Source organism: Lutra lutra, chromosome 4, assembly GCF_902655055.1.
Source record: "Lutra lutra chromosome 4, mLutLut1.2, whole genome shotgun sequence".
Lineage (NCBI taxonomy): Eukaryota > Metazoa > Chordata > Mammalia > Carnivora > Mustelidae > Lutra > Lutra lutra.
In genome coordinates, this window is record NC_062281.1 from 667,241 (window position 1) to 679,555 (window position 12,315).

The window sequence follows — 12,315 nt, forward strand, 5'->3', positions numbered from 1 at the left end:
GATCTCAGGGTCCTGGGATCGAGCCCCACATCGGGCTCTCTGCTCAGCGGTGAGCCTGCTTCCTCCTCTCTCTGCCTGCCTCTGCCTACTTGTGATCTCTCTCTCTCTCTCTGTCAAATGAATAAATAAAATCTTTAAAAAAAAAAATCCAGCACCAACAAGGTAAAATAATAATGCCTGGCATCACGCAAAGAAGCAAAAAAAATACAACCCACAATGAGAATGAATCAGTGAATACAAACTGACCCAGAAACGAGGCAGAAAAATTAGTAAACACTCAGACAGTTATTATAACTGTGTCTGTCTCATATACTCAAAAAATCCACAAGAAAGACTGCATATGTTAATATAAAAAGGTTAAAGAAGAAGGACAGTAAAAGACAAGGCTGACATGAGTTATAAGAAAGCTGGAGTGACTATGTCAATATTAGACGAAACAGATCGGAGACATAACGATCCTAAACATTCATGTGCCTAATAGAACTTCAAAATACACAAAGCCTGAACTAATGAACATGTAAGAAAAAATAGACAAATACAAATTGTAGTGGAAATTTCTCCATAATTAGCAAAACAACTGCAAAACTAATCATTAAGTGTAGAGAAGTCCTGAACAATACCATCAACCAACTTGGCCTACATAGTATTTACAGAACCATCTTTTCATTAGCAGTAGAATATGTTTTTTCTGAAAGTATATGGAATATTTATCAAAACTGACTACATTCTGGGCAGGAAAACAAACCTCAGTCAATTTAAAAGAGTTCAAGTCATACAGAGTATGTTCTCTGACTGCAATAGAATTAAATTAAAAATCAGTAAGAGAAAGTGATCTGACATATCCCCAAGTCATTTATTTATTTATTTATTTGACAGAGAGAGAGAGAGAGAGAGACCAAGAGAGGGAACACAAGCAGGGGGAATGGGAGAGGGAGAAGCAGGCTCCCCCCTGAGCAGGGAGCCCGATTCGGGGTTCCACCCTGGGCTCAATCCCAGGACCCTGGGATCACAACCTAAGCCAAAGGCAGACGATGCTTAACAACTGAGCCACCCAGGTGCCACCCCCTTAGTATTTTAAAAAGTACTTAACGTGCCTCAAAATAATACATGAAGCAAAAAAGAAATCAAAAGCAAAATTACAAGGCATTTTGAAGTGAATGAAAATGAAAAAATATACCAACATTTGTGGGATATTTATAGCACTAATGTCTAGTAAAGAAGAACGAGGGGGGGGGGGGTGCCTGGGTAGCTCAGTGGGTTAAGCCGCTGCCTTCGGCTCAGGTCATGATCTCAGGGTCCTGGGTTCGAGTCCCGCATCGGGCTCTCTGCTCAGCAGGGAGCCTGCTTCCCTTCCTCTCTCTCTGCCTGCCTCTCTGCCTACTTGTGATCTCTGTCTGTCAAATAAATAAATAAAATCTTAAAAAAAAAAAAAAAAGAAGAAGAAGAACGAGGGGCACCTGGGTGGCTCAGGGGGTTAAAGCCTCTGTCTTCGGCTCAGGTCATGATCCCAGGGTCCTGGGTTCGAGTCCCGCATCGGGCTCTCTGCTCTGCAGGGAGCCTGCTTCCTTCTCTCTCTCTCTGCCTGCCTCTCTGCCTACTTGTGACCTCTGTCAAATAAATAAATAAAATCTTAAAAAAAAAAAAGAATGAGAGGTGACATCACTAGAGTCTAGTGACATTAGAAGTTAGAAATAAATTAGAAAATAAATATACACTATGCATAACTTTATGCCAGTAAATTGAACTTTTTTCTTTTTTAAGTATACCGAACACCCTAAAAGAAACAGACGAGTCAGAGCACCTTGGCGGGCTCAGTCAGAGGAGCGAGAGACTCTGGATCTCAGGATTATGAGTTCAAGCCCCATGTTGGGTGTAGAGATTACTTAAATAAATAAATAAACTTAAGGGACGCCTGGGTGGCTCAGTTGGTTAAGCAGCTGCCTTTGGCTCAGCTCATGATCCCAGCGTCCTGGGATCGAGTCCCACATCGGGCTCCTTGCTCATCAGGGAGCCTGCTTCTCCCTCGCCTCTGCCTGCCACTCTGTCTGCCTGTGCTCGCTCTCTCTCCCTCTCTCTCTGACAAATAAATAAATAAAATCTTTTAAATAAATAAATAAATAAACTTAAGAAAAAAAAAAGAAAGAAATAGGGGCACCTGAGTGGCTCAGTCAGTTAAGTGTCTGCCTTCAGCTCAGGTCATGATCCCAGGGGCCTGGGATCGAGTCCTACATCAGGCTCCTTGCTCAGCAGGAAGCCTGCTTCTTCTGCCTGCCACTTCCCGTGTTTGTGCTCTCCCTCTCTCTCTGACAAATAAATAAAATCTTAAAAAATCAACTGTTTTGGGGCACCTGGGTGGCTCAGTAGGTTAAGCCTCTGCCTTTGGCTCAGGTCATGATCTCAGGGTCCTGGGATCGAGTCCCACATCGGGCTCTCTGCTCAGCAGGGAGCCTGCTTCCCCCTCTCTCTGCCTGCCCCTCTGCCTACTTGTGATCTCTCTCTCTCTGTCAAATAAATAAATAAATAATCTTTTAAAAAATTTTAAAAATCAACTGTATTTTTATTTGTTAACAATAAACAATCAAAAATGGGAACTCGTGCCATTTGCTGAGTAAAGTAATATGAAATATTTTCCCCCACCCTGCCAAAATATGAAATATTGAAAAATAAATTTGACAAGAGATAGATTAGACAGTAACGCTATCAAACACTGCTGAGATAGACACACACACACTTAAGGTTTATATATTTACTCGAGAGAAAGAGAGAGAGAGAGCGGGCACACGTGGCTGGGGTGAGGGCCGAGGGCGAGGGACAAGTAAAGTCTGCACTGAGCGTGGAGCCCAGCGCTGGGCTGCACCTCGGGCCCCTGAGATCCCAACCGGAGAGGAAACCAAGAGTCAGAGGCTTAACCAACTGGGCCACCCAGGCGCCCCACGCCGCTGAGAGACATTAAGGAAAACGTAAATCAGTGGAGAGACAGTGTGCGAAGGTACCGATTCTTCCCGAACGGATCTACAGATTAAATGCGTCGCACTCAAAATCCCAGCAGGCTTCTTGTAGGAACGGGGGGACTAGCCCTACAACTCGTACGGAAGTGCAAGGCCTTAGAACAGCCAAAACAATTCTGAAACCAAACCAAACCAGACTGGAGGATTTCTACTACCTGACTCCACGACTCACGTGGCCAGCTGATTTTCCACGGAGGTACGAAGTCCATGCAGTGGGGAAGAGACCGTCTTTCCAACAAACAGCACCGAACACGGACACGCAGCAGGACAAACCGCAGCCCGTCCTTCCCACCACGCACGAAACTCAAAATAACTTATGGACCTACATGTAAAGGTTCAAACCAGAAAATTTCAGTGGGGGAAGGGTAAAAAGCAGAAGAAAATCTCTATGACGGACACCAAAAGCAAAAGGGCTCTGGGGAAAAAGACTTGATAAACTGACATTCATCAAAAAACTTCCGCTGTTTTTATTAAATAAATTTTGTATTTATTAGGCACCTGGGTGGCTTAGTCAGTAAGTGTCTGCCTTAGGCTCAGGTCATGATCCCAGGGTCCTGGGATCGAGCCCTGCATCAGGCTCCCAGCTCAGCCAGGAGCCTGCTTCTCCCTATCCTACCAGCATGTGCTCTATCTCTGTCTCTCTTAAAAGAAAAAAAAAGCGGGGGGGAGGGGGAGAGCCTGGGTGCTCAGTTGTTAAGCATCTGCCTTTGGTTCAGGTCATGATCCCAGCGTCCTGGGATAGAGCCCTACATCAGGCTCCCTGCTCAGAGGGAAGCCTGTTTCTCCCTTTCCCACTTCCCCTGCTTGTGTTCTCTCTGTCAAATAAAAAAATAAAGGGGCGCCTGGGTGGCTCAGTGGGTTAAGCTGCTGCCTTCGGCTCGGGTCGTGATCTCGGGGTCCTGGGATCGAGTCCCGCATCGGGCTCTCTGCTCAGCAGGAAGCCTGCTTCCCTCTCTCTCTCTCTCTCTCTGCCTGCCTCTCCGTCTACTTGTGATCTCTCTCTGTCAAATAAATAAATAAAATCTTTAAAAAATAAAAAAATAAAAATAAAAAATAAAAAAATAAAATATTTTTAAAAATATGCCTACTCTTTTATTTTAGAGAGACAGAGAGAGAGCACATGCCAGGTGAGGGACAGAGGAAGAGCGAGAAGAGAAGCAGATTTTTCAGCTCAATCCCAAGACCCTGAGCCAAAACCAGGAGTCGGAGGGAGGCTTAACCGACTGAGCCACCCAGGCCCTCCAAAAAACTTCCTCTCTTTGGATATACTGCTAAGGGAATGAAATTAATGGCACCAAGGCACACCACTCAGTAACAGACACAGGGTAAAATACATCAGTACCCCTCCCCATTGCTCTCCTTTCCCTACTTCTACCCTCCCACAAGCCCGTAGGTGCCCTGCTCCCCCGCAGGGGTCCTATTCCTGAGCCGCCCCGCCTCAGCCACTCCCCCTTCCCCGCCTCCTCCATGCTCAGGGTGAGGACACTGATCCTAGTACGATGCCGCGCCGCTGCTTACCCGTCCTCCAGCTGCACCCAGCACCCAACACCTCCCGCGCGGGCTGTGTCAGCCTAGACCGAAGCCCTTGCCGCTTCTCTCTCAGCCCTTTACATTCTAGGTGTCCTGGCCCCCCAGAAACCCCAGGCCTGGGTTGGACTCTCAGCACCTTGCTTCTGCCTGTCCTCTGCAAGCGTGCCACGTCCAGGCTCTCTGACTGGGGACACCCACTCACTCAACAGCCCATTCCTGTTCCCACACCTCACCCAGGACACGCCCAACCTTCCAGCAAGTGAGCCAATATTCCCACTTTGTTCACGTGATGTATATGGGGTCAGTGCAAAATATTACCAGTTGTAGGCTCCAGTCTCCCTGCCATTTCCAGTGCATCAAGAGCAAGGGAAAACGTTTTGATTTTCATCCTTAGTGCGCACAGCATTTTTAAAAACCTGTTCAGGGGCACCTGGGTAGCTCGGTCGGTTGAGCGTCCGACTTTGGTTTTGGGTCAGGTCATAATCTCATGGGTCCTGGGATCAAGCTCCAAGCTGAGTAGGGAGGCGCTGTAAGAGTCTCACCCTCTGCCCCTACCCACACTCACTTGCTCGCTCGCTTTAAAATAAATCTTATTTTAAAATTTTTTATTTTTTTATTATTGTGTTATGTTAATCACCATACAGTACATTCAAGAGTTTTTGATGATGATTCATTGTTTGCATATAACACCCAGTGCTCCCCAAAGTCCGTGCCCTCCTTAATGCCCACCACCGGGCTCACCCATTCCCCACCCCATTCTAACTGGTGTAAGGTGGTACCTCAATGTGGTTTTGATTTGGATTTTCCTGATGGTTAATGACGATGAACATTTTTCATGTGTCTGTTAGCCATTTGTATGTCTTCTTTGGAGAAGTGTCTGTTCATGGCTTCTGCCCATTTTCTGACACGATTATCTGTTTTTGGGTGTTGAGTTTGAGGAGCTCTTTATAGATCTTGGCTATCAGCCCTTTGTCTGTAGTGTCATTTGCGAATATCTTCTCCCATTCTGTGGGGTGTCTTTTTGTTTTGTTGACTGTTTCCTTTGCTGTGCAAGTTTTTATCTTGATAAAGTCCCAAAACTCCTTTTTTCCTTTTGTTTCCTTTGCCTTTGGAGATATGTCTTGAAAGAAGTTGCCGTGGCCAATGTCCAGGAGGTTACTGCCTATGTTCTCCTCTAGGATTTTGATGGATTCCTGCCTCACGTTGAGGTCTCACATCCATTTAGAGTTTATCTTTGTGTCTGGTATAGGAGAATGGTCAAGTTTCATTCTTCTGTATATAGCTGTCCAATTTTCCCAGAACCGTTTATTGAAGAGACTGACTTTCTTCCATTGGATATTTTTTCCTGCTTTGTCAAAGATTATTTGACCACAGAGTTGAGGGTTCATATCTGGGCTCTCTGTTCCACTGGTCTATGTATCTGTTTTTGTGCCGGTACCTTGCTGTCTTGGTGATTACAGCTTTGTAATACAGCTTGAAATCAGGCAACATGATGCCACCAATTTTGTTTTTCTTTTTTAACATTTCCTTGGTGATTCAGGGTCTTTGCCGGTTCCATACAAATTTTAGGATTGTTTGTTCCAGCATTTTGAAAAATGCCATTGGTATTTTGATCAGGATGGCATTGAAAGTGTAGATAGCTCTGGGCAGTATAGACATCTTAACAATGTTTATTCTTCCGATCCAAGAGCATGGAATGGTCTTCCATCTTTTTGTGTCTTCAGTTTCTTTCATGAGTGTTCTGTAGTTCCTCGAGTACAGATCCTTTACCTCTTTGGTTAGGTTTATTCCAAGGTATTTTGTCATTCTTGGTGCTACTGTAAAGGGAATCGATTCTCTAATTTCTCTTTCTACAGTTTCATTGTTAGTGTATAAGAAAGCAGCTGATTTCTGTACATTGATTTCGTATCCTGCCATATTACTGAACGGCTGTATGAGTTCTAGTAGTTTGGGCGTGGAGTCTCATGGGTTTTCCACATAGAGTATCATGTCATCTGCAAAGAGAGAGCATTTGACTTCCTCTTTGCCAATTTGAGTACCTTATATTTCTCTTTGTTGTCTGACTGCTGTTGCCAGGACTTCTAGTACTATGTGCAACAACACTGGCAAGAGTGGGCACCCTTGTGTTCCTGATCTCAGTGGGAAGGCTCTCACCTTTTCCCCTTTGAGAATGATATTCACTGTGGGTTTTTCATAGATGGATGTTATGAAGTTGAGGAATGTTCCCTCTATCCCTATACTCTGGAGAGTTTTAATTAGGAACGGATGCTGTACTTTGTCGAATGCTTTTTCTGCATCAATTGAGAGGACCATGCGGTTCTTGTTTTTATTTATGGGTTCTATAACATCGATTGATTTGCAATATTAAACCACCCTTGCATCCCAGGGACAAATCCCACCTGGTCATGATAGATAACCCCTTTAATGTACTGTTGGATCCTACTAGCTAGGATCTTCTTGAGAATCTTGGCATCCGCATCCATCAGGGTATTGGTCTGAAATTCTCCTTTTTGATGGGGTCTTTTGCCCGGTTTTGGGTGGCTCAGTCAGTTGAGTGTCCAACTTTGGTTTTGGCTCAGGTCATGGTCTCATGGGTTCTGGGATCAAGCTCCAAGCTCAGCGGGGAGTCCGCTCTAAGATTCTCACCCTCTGCCCCTCCTCCCACCCCACTTACTCACTCACTCTCTCTAAAATAAATAAAATCTTTAAAAAAAACAAAAACTGTTCATGGAAGGAATAGAATCAAACTTCTCCCATATAACTCAATATTATAGAGCTCAATTTTCCTGAATCTACAAATATATGAGACAGGATATTGGAGGGTATTTGATGAAATGGTCCAAAATTCATATAGAAGAATTAATGTACAAGAATAGCCAATTAAAAAAAAAAAAGGGCGCCTGGGGGGCTCAGTGGGTTAAGCCTCTGCCTCCTGCTCAGGTCATGATCTCAGGGTCCTGGGATCAAGTCCCGTATCGGGCTGTCTGCTCAGCAGGGAGCCTGCTTCCTCCTCTCTCTCTCTGCCTACTTGTGATCTCTCTCTGTGTGTCAAATAAATAAATAAACCTTTAAAAAAAAAAAAAAAAGAAGAACAGCCAGTTAAATTTTTTAAAAGTATATGAAGAGGAGGATTTGTCCTATATTATGTTAAAGTGTATTAAATCAATGGAACTATATAAAAATTCCAGAAATGAACACCAGTAAGGAAGAAAACATTACGCAAGAAAGACAGAGTTTTAAATCATACAGACCGATTAATCAATAGTGTTGAAACAGCAAATTAAACACTCAGGGAAAACACTAGCCTCCCCACGCCTCTCCTTATCCCAACACGAACTCTTATTAACATAAGAGTTAAATGGAAAGATGAAATATGGGGCGCCTGAATGGCTCCGTGGGTTAAAGCCTCTGCCTTCAGTTCAGGTCATGATCTCAGGGTCCTGGGATCAAGCCCCGCATCGGGCTCTCTGCTCAGCGGGGAGCCTGCTTCCCCCCCCTCTCTCTCTGCCTGCCTCTCTGCCTACTTGTGCTTGTGCTCTGTCTGTCAAATAATAAATAAAATCTTAAAAAAAAAAAAAAGAAAGATGAAATGTTAAAGTCCAAATAGGAAGCACATGTAAACCTTCTATAGTCTTAAAGTAGGAAAGGACGTGCTACTCCAGACACAAAAACCCAGACACGTTAACGAACACTGTTCAGTTTGACTATCAAAAAAAAAGGTCAAGGGCGCCTGAGTGGCTCAGTGGGTTAAGCCACTGCCTTCGGCTCAGGTCATGATCTCAGGGTCCTGGCATCGAGCCCCGCATCGGGCTCTCTGCTCAGTGGGGAGCCTGCTTCCTCCTCTCGCTCTCTCTCTCTGCCTGCTTGTGATCTCTGTCAAATAAATAAATAAAATCTTTAAAAAAAAAAAAAAGGTCAAGTTTCTGAGTCAAAAGATACATAAAATTTGACAACCGTGTGCACAGTTACACCTCTGCGCACAACCGTACGTGCTCACACACCTGGTCCGACCGCCAGAGCAGAAGGTCAGTAAGCGACAAAGTAGCACAAATCACTCGTCACACACGCAAGAGGTTGCACGGCGGGAGCCTGGCACACGGCAAGCCCGGCGGGCAGCGGCGGTCGTCCTGGGGGTGAGGGCCAGCAGAGCCTGTGGGGCACCTGCCGCAGGCCCAAACAGTCACACCCGCGACGGGATCCCCCCCGTTTTGAAACCGTCACACAAGTGCAAGCATGGGAGCGTGGCAGGGACCGGAGCTTGTAGAGTCTAGAGCTCGACCGCCCGGTGGGAAAGTGAAGAGCGCGCGGCCAAACAAGGCCAGGGGGAGACGTCCTGTCCGCACCACCGCCGCAAGTCAGGTGACCTGTGTGTGACGCGGGACACGCTGAGACAGCACAGACTGCTCTCTGCAGAGACAAACCAACGTGAGTAGGTCGCTGGAGGCAAACCATGACAAACGCCCCGTGGGGGAAGAGGGTGCAGGGACAAGGAAGGCTCTGGGCCCCGAAGGCGCCCTGTGTCTTGCAGGAAGCGTGTGCCGAGCACGATTGCCCGGCCAGCACCTCAGAGGCTCCGTCTGGTTTAGTACACAGAGCCCAGCAGGTTGGAGAGGAACCCACTGCTCGTTAGTGGCTAGCTACTGGCACAGCAGGACTCGCCCAGGACCGGCTCCCACAGGCTCCACTCTCCGCCCGTGCTGTGGCGCAGACCAGCACAGGTCAAAGGCATGGTCGAGGAGGGCCTCCCTCCCTGCATCCTACACATCGTAGCCGAGTGCAGCAGCAGCTTCTTCCTCATTCACCTGGACAGGCGTTCCACCACATGTAGGAAGCCGACCTGGCGCCATCTGAGCCCGCAGAGTCCAAGCCCTTGGCTTGAAGGACACCCACGTGTATCATGGCTGCCACGCGACATGGCAGAGGCTAACAGAGGTGCTGGGCCAACTGCTCCAAGCCCAAGGTGGGTCAGGAGGAGGTGAGGAGGAGGTGAGGAGGCCACAGACACCACTGCCCAGAGGAAGCCACGCGCCTACGGGTCAGGCCACCGTGTGGGGTCACGGGAATGACCCAGCCCTGCAGCAGGCCCCAGGACCCTCTCTTCTGGCACAGGACCAGAGAAGAATCCACTTCCAGAGTCACCAACAAGAATCTGGGCTGAGGATCTAGGGAAGACAGTTCAACAGTTCATTGCTCACCGTCCCTCAGGAACACTATTTCTCAACCCAAGCCGTCCCAAGCTGGGTCACTGGGTTCACACGGAAACCCCCAGAGCCACGTGGCCCTCCAGCTCAGTGAAGAAATCCCAGTCCTCCTAACTCCAGGGCCAGTATGCCCTGAGCACTGGCCAGGCGCCCACAAGAGCCACAGGGGCTTTCTGGGACATACCTCAAGGAGACTGAATGATTCAGCCCACGGAAGAGGCTCGCGAGGTCTGCAGCGGCTGGTCACACGCTCGCTGTGACCGGACCGCTTACCTGGGCCTCAGCGGACCCTGGCCTGAGTGCAGACACCGTGTCTGCACATGGGACTAGCGGGGAACGCAAGCAGGCACGAGCCCCCCAGTTTCCACCTCTGATCTACGGCTGTCCCTCGGGAGGCAGCAACCAGCCCTGGGCAGTGAGAAACAGCGAGACGCAGGTCCCAGCAAGGCAGGGCAGCCTGAACACTGGTTTCAAGGTAACCAAGGGAGCTCAACTCAGTCATTCCACTCCGACACCACAGAGAGACCAGAGACACCTGCTCACTTGAACCACGACAGCCTGAGGCCTGGAAGTAAAGACCCTGCTGACAGCAGCACCCCCAGACCCCTTGGGCGCCAGAACTACAGGCGTGAGGTGTAGCCGCGTCACGATCAAGCCACTGCTGGAGGGTCCCACAACTGACAACTCCCATGTGGGTCTCCCGGGGCCCAGTGCCCGCTGGGTATCTCCATCTGGACCCCTCAAACCCAACAGCTCCAATGCTCACCTCGCCTTCTTCACCCGACCTCTCCCTGGCCCCCAACACACCTGCCTCTTTTCCTGCATCATCACGCTCAGCGGTCGGGTCAGGAACCAGCATCACGCTCCTGCTCCTCCGTCTCCCTCCCCACACCTGACCCTCTTCTCCACCCCCCACCACCATCCCTTTCAGAAGTGGTCCCTGCCTCCAAGACTGTGCCCGCAGAGCCAGCCTCCACCCCAACCCCACCTGCTCCCCGCAGCAGCCAGCCACTGCAGCCACGTCCCCAGGCAAGGCCAGTCCTCCGGTTCCCCCACCAGACCCGCGGCCCCCACCCCACCCCTCTGACTCACTTCACGGCTCTCGAGCCGACCAGCCCCGCGCCCCCCTCCACCGGGCTGGCAAAGCGAAGGTCTGCAAGCGTGCGGTCGGGAACAGCGCCCTGTCCTCGGGCCCTGGCGCTGCACTGCAGTCGTGCCGGCGCTGCAGGAAGCCGGGAGCCCCGGCACTCGGGCCTCGCAGCCGGGGGCCGCGGGCCGGCCTGGCCCAGCACCACCTGGCCCTCACCCTGACCTGCCGGCTTCACGACCTGGCCGCTGCGCCCCGCAGTCTCGCGGCGTCCGGACACACCAGTCCCTGCGCCGGACCGCCTCCCCCGACGCCCGCGGCGAACGAGAAGGGGCCTCGCCGAGTTCAGGTTCTGCTTCCCCTGGAGGACAGTCCGCCGTGCCCGGGACGCGCCTCAGGCCCCCGCACCCCGCGCCGGCGTGGGGCAGAAGGGGCGCGGCCGGCTCCCGGGCCTCTTCCGGGCTGCGGCGCCGGCTCCTCGGCCGCGCCGGGCGCACCTGGGCCCCGGCCGGGGGGCGGGCTCGGCCCCGCGACGCCCAGGACCCTCCTCGCGCTCGCCCGCTGACCTTGGGGACGCGCCTCCCGACTCGGCTTCCCACGAGGCCCCGGCCGACGGCGCGGACCCCAGACTCTCCGGCCGCGGCTCCCCCGACGGACGCCTCTCCCAGCGAGCGCCGCCGGTCCCCGGGCGCCGCTTTACCTGAGGAGCTGCCGCCCCGGCCCGGGCACCGCCCTCCCAGCCTGCCCCGCCCGGAGTGGCGGGCTAGGTCGAGCCCGCCCCCGCCACCCTCCGCCAACCGCGGCCCGGCGCGCGGCAGCCCGGCCCCGCCCCCAGGCGATCTCTGCGCTCATTGGCCAGAGACGCGTCCCTCTCTCGCTCTCCCGCTCTCCACCCCGCCCACCGGGCCCCTGCGAGCGGGAGTGCGCAAACTCCGCCTCACGCTCGGCCCCGCCCCCCGGCCTTCTGGAGACCTCGACTCCCGACCGTTGCGCGCGAGCGCGGCCTCCCGCTGGCCGTAAGGAACGCGTCCGGTCAGTGCGCAGGCGCGGGGCGTGCATGTCCCGCTTCCTCGCGCGGCTCCCGGCCCTTTCCGCCTCTCTGCTCTTGTCCGCCTCCGACCCTGACCTGGCGGAGGCGCGGGCGCGCGCACTCCGCGCCGCACGGCAGAAACGCATCGGCCTCGCGGGCTCGGCGCGCCCCTGCGCTCAGAGCCAGGCCCCTCGCAAACACGCGCCTGTCCAGGGACACACGCCCGGTGGGCCCGACCTGGACACACGCGGGCCCTCTCCCGCTCCGCTACCGCTCACGCAGGAACGCACATGCGGCGCTCCCGGCCAACCCCCGGAGACCCTGCGGCCGCCGACCCCCGAGAAAGCAGAGTTCCGTGGGCCGACCGGGGGTCGGGATGAGCCGGGGCGCTGCAGAGGGCGCGGAACAGGCAACAGTAAGACACGCGAAGCGCTGCCAAGTGGCGCCGCCGGGGGACCC

The 12,315-nt window shown here is 51.8% G+C and overlaps 1 protein-coding gene across 12 annotated transcripts in view; it reads right to left on the bottom strand.

The window, feature by feature from the left end:
* The window catches only part of MROH1 (maestro heat like repeat family member 1), a 61,892-nt gene extending 50,295 nt beyond the window's left edge, over positions 1-11,597 (bottom strand). For 4 of the 12 annotated variants that reach the window (XM_047724992.1, XM_047724993.1, XM_047724994.1 and 1 more), the window contains exon 1: positions 11,393-11,560. The gene's annotated coding sequence lies outside the window, so the exon portion shown is untranslated. Of the gene's footprint in view, positions 1-3,180; positions 3,331-11,051; positions 11,236-11,392 lie in introns of those variants that run through there. The other 8 variants (XM_047724996.1, XM_047724997.1, XM_047724988.1 and 5 more) reach the window with 7 other exon arrangements.
* Positions 11,598-12,315: the final 718 nt, after the last annotated feature.